The 4,980-nt window shown below is 33.1% G+C and overlaps 1 pseudogene; it reads left to right on the top strand.

Annotated features, from left to right (window-relative positions):
- Positions 1–2,627: 2,627 nt before the first annotated feature.
- Positions 2,628–2,746, top strand: LOC120622250 (uncharacterized; annotated as a pseudogene).
- Positions 2,747–4,980: the final 2,234 nt, after the last annotated feature.

Genomic DNA, 4,980 nt, shown 5'->3' with positions numbered 1-4,980 from the left:
CCATATTTCAAAGATGGTGGCTATATACTGTTTTCCCATGACTTGGGTATCGAATATACTTAAACCTAACTGGAATCCTTAATCATTTATAGAAATTTATAAAAGTCAATTAGACTTTTATATGTGTAATTGGTTTTATATTTTTTCCTTCTTCTGTAAAAACAAAGATAACTTTTATTGACAACTCCTTTGTGCCAGGAAATATGCAAAACATATGTATATCAATTATTTTAACCTGGAAAATAATTGTATGGAGTAGGTAAAGACAATAAGATAAAGTTACCTTATAAAAAGTATACCTTATACAAAGTTACCTTTTAAATAACATAAATTTAAGGAATGATTAGGACCATTCTTTTAAGCCATTTGAGTAACTGCATTGTTTATAATGCATTGCATTTTTTAATTATTAAAAATACACATTAAACTGTAATCTTTAAAAAGGATTATTATAAATATAAGTAAATTAGTGTTAGGATTTTGTTTCATTCACTCCTAAATCTCTATCCCCTAGAATAAAGCAAGACAGATAATAGAAAATCAATATTCTTAGTATTATGGAATTAAAAATAAAATAATATCCTCTGTTTAAATATTTATGTAAAGTTTTCAATGGGCATTTCTATTTCTTATCTAAATTAATACACTCAATAGCTTTGTGAATTATGTGTTATGCAGTCCATTTTACAAATGCAAAAACAAATTTCTTTTCTCACTGCCTCTTTGTCCAGATTCTTTTGTCTTACTAACATGTCTTCACTCACAAATGATAACTGGATGATGAGGTCTCTAGTTTCATCTACAATTTTCTAGTGAGGACCAAAGTTTACGATTTTTAACTTCGACATTGAAAAAAGTGAAGTATTTTAATACTAAATGTTTAGCCATAAAAAAAGTCATATTCTTTGGAACAGGAAATGTACAGACTTGTTCATTTTTAACCAGCCTTATTAGTGAGAACTCTGACAATACAAGGCAGTTATAATTACCCACTAAACCATATTATGTAAATTGAAATTTAAAAAAAGGGTAATATTAGTCAGAGTTCTACAAAGGAACAGAACCCATAAAAGATGTATATCTATATCTGTACTATTTCTATCTATATCTCTATCTATCTATCTATGAGAGTGATTAAGAAATTAGCTCATGTGATTATGGAGCTAGCAAGTACGAAATCTGCAGTGTGGGCCAGCAGCCTGGAAACCCAGGAAGCCAGTGGTCCAGATGATGTCCAAAGACACTCTGCTAAATTCCCTTTAGCTCGAGAAAATTGGTCTTTTTGTTCTATTCAGAGCTTCAACTGATTAAATGAGACCCACCCACATTATGGGAAACAATCTGCCTTATTCAAAATGTACGGATTTAAATGTTAACCTCATCCAGAAACATTCTTCAATTTGACATAAAATTGTGTCACAAAAAGCAAAATATAATATCATAGGTGTATTGAGTAGGATGCATGTAGATAATAATAGTTGTTTCTCATATTCATCCCAAACAGTCATTTGAATATAATATAAATGTAAATGTTCATACTTTAGAAAATATCTATATTTAAAGGTATGGGGAAGAAAACATCAGATGAGAACAATGTATATTAAAATATTAGGAAATCTGCAGCTATTAATAATATTATCCACCTTCGATGTTTTTCTTTAACATAGTAACTTGCCAACATTTTGCAGCATGTCTTGGTAAACTGGCTGCAAAAGGTGTTTTGCAGATATACGTGATGAGTAAGAGTTGTGGTGGTCCTCTTTTCCTTACCCTTTTGGGAAGGTGCTGTCTCTTACAACTCAGTAATGACAGCCATAATGATATTCTATACAAGAGATACCTAAAATTTATCAAAATGTCTTAAGCATATGATATGATTTTTTATTTAAAATATTCATAATTCTGTATGTCATGTTTGCATTTTCCAAAGTCTATTTTCTGCATTCTTATCATATATCGCAATGAAATTTTCCTGGATTTACTTTTAGATTCCTAACCTTTAAACTCCATTATGCCATTTTCTTCATGTATTTAGTTATCAGTAGTTATTTTATTCCAGTGTTTTTAAAGGTTGCCTGCTTATCCCTTTAATGGAGCTCTTTTTTTTTTTTTCTAAGCTTTGATTAGTAGCCATTGAAACCTGAAGGATAGTGCTCATTGTTTCTATGCCTTTATTATTAAATATAAATAATTTGAGAAACAGAACAAATCACTGAAACACTTTGGACTGGAAATCACATGTGCCTATATCTGAATATGGTCCCTATACATGTGTGAGTTTGAACAACTCAGTTTCATGACCCAATCAGTAAAATAACATAGTGGAAAGAGCAAGGATGTGGTAATGGGACACGTGTTTTGTGTGTATATGTGTTAGGATATTATACCTGCTTCATGATATGGGGCTAAAAACTGTAGATGCATCCATAGCATTGTTATAGGACCTAGTAGAGTAAGCACTTTAGGAAGGCATAGTCCTCAATAGGATATTTGTACTCCTACACGCCTTGTTAGGTATGCCAAGAATTCAAGGCCCTGACCATTTATTCTCTGGGTCTTCTTTCAGAGTTGTGTTTACATTAAGAGTTGTGTTTATAATTCACTTCTAGGCTTTGAAAACAGGCTGAGTCTACAGCCATGCTACACTGAACGTGCTCGATCCTGTCTGATCTCGGAATTTAAGCAGGGTCGGGCCCGGTTAGTACTTGGATGGGAGACCATCTAGGAAGACCAGGTGCTGTAGGCGTAAAAAATTTAAAAAATAAGAGATTGTAAGCTGACAAGGTCCTTGCAATCTGCGAGGTCAACCAACAGTTGACTCATCTAAAAAAAAAAAATAATTAATTAAATTAAATTAAAAAATTTTAAAATAAAAATAAAATAAAAAAGCATACTGTTTAACTGCTTGTAATAAAATGACTGATTCCTGCAGCTCAGTGTTCCTCTCCTGCAACACAAACCACTGCATGTTCAGGAATCTATTTGGGCCTAAGTTATGTCACCCTGTGAGACCTGCGGGGAAAAGAGCTGACATACAAACCTTCTAATATTGCTTCTGCTTGCTTTGCCATGGGTAATAAAGTGCATTGTCTATGTCCCAGGAGCTTCATGTCTTCTGCTAGCATACGTGAAACGGTGAGAGAATAACTGATTAGCTTGTAAGTAGAATAAATTCAAATCCCTCAACAAATGTTAGGAAGAAAAAATGATTAAAGTTGAAACACTAACTTCAAATTAAAAATAAAATTCAGCATTAATCAAGTCTACTAACTTGTGCTGATAAATCAACCATCATTTAAAAGGAATTCCGAAGATTTTTATTACTGACATTAAGGAAATATATTTAGGGCGGAGATGAAGCCTAACATAGTGACGTAGGAGGCTCCTCAATATCCCTCTTCCCACAGACGCACCAAATGTATAACTGCACAGGGAACAAATTCCTCTGAGGAAAACACAGACACTAATGGATGAGTGACTCCTACACATGGGGTGGTGGAATACCCACATAAAGTCACGTAGGAAAGACTGAGATACTCTCGCCATAAACCTCATCCCTGGCTCAGTGTCATAAGATCAAGAAGAAACCCCCAACTCCCAGATTCTCCCTGAGGAGTGAAGGGTTTGGACTGAATATCTAGCAGCTCAATTTTTAATGCTGCCACCCGAGGAAACCACCAACAGAATGCAAAGGCAACCTATGTAGTGGAAGAAAATATTTGCAAACTGTCTATCTCATAAGGGATTAGTATCCAAAATATACAAAGAATTCATACAACTCAATAGCAAAAATAAATAAACAAACAAACAAACAGATTAACAAATAGGCAAATGACCTGAATAGTCATTTGACCAACATATACCATACAAATGACCAACAGGTCCATGAGGTGCTCAGCATCACTAATTATCAGAGATATGCAAATCATAACTATGGGATATATTATCTAACATCTGTTAGAATGTCTATTATCAAAAATACAAGAGATAAGTACTGGTGAGAATGTGGAGAAAAGGGAACCTTTGTACCCTGTTGTTAGTAATGTAAAATGATACAGCCACTATGGAAAACATGGAAATTCCTCAAAAAAATAAAAATATAACTGCTGTTAAAAAATAATAAATGGAGCCACTTTAAAATGGCTGAGCTGTCATGCCAGAGGAAATGCTTTGCAAATCTTAGAATGTTAAAACAGGACAAAATGACCTTTGGACTGGGCTTAGGGCAACTTTGTGCCCCAAAGAACTGTTTGTAAAGATAATAAGAAAACAGTTATTATGACTACTGGACTGACGACTACTAGACTGAAAATTAAAAACATCATTTAGATTTAACATCACTATGTTATGTTATATGCATCAATAGAAATGCCTTCCTTCTGTGCGTTCCCCTCCTCCTCATAAATACCCGTTGCCTTTGTCTTCTAATCGTAATACTATTTGGGCTTCTGTCTGAGTTAGTGCTATTCTTAATGACCTCAAAAATACTTGTTGCCTCTTATTTTTAAAGACCTTTTACTTTTATGTTAACACTGCCATATGATCCAGCAATCCCACTTCCAAAGAAAGCTAAACCACTATTTCAAAGGGATATTGTACTCCCAGGTTTATTGCAGCATTATTGACAATAGCCAAGATATGGAAACAACCTAAGTGTCCATTGTTGGATAAATGAATAAAGAAAATATGGTATATATATTTATATATATAAAGAAAATATGTATATATATATATATGTCCTATTTCTCAGTGTTCTTGAGATATAATTGACAAAAATATAAAGTGTACAGCATGACAATTTGATGTATGTGTACATTATAAAAGGATACACACTATTATTAATTAACATATCCATCACCTCACATATTTACTTATTTTTGCAAGAAAACTTACATTCTACTCTCAGCAAATTTTAATTATACAATACAGTATTATCAACTATAGTCACCATGTTCTACATCAGACCTTCAGTTCTCATTC

This window comes from Pteropus medius, unplaced genomic scaffold (genome assembly GCF_902729225.1).
Source record: "Pteropus medius unplaced genomic scaffold, Ma_sr-lr_union100, whole genome shotgun sequence".
NCBI classification, from domain to species: domain Eukaryota; kingdom Metazoa; phylum Chordata; class Mammalia; order Chiroptera; family Pteropodidae; genus Pteropus; species Pteropus medius.
This window is presented reverse-complemented; position numbering and strand designations above follow the sequence as displayed.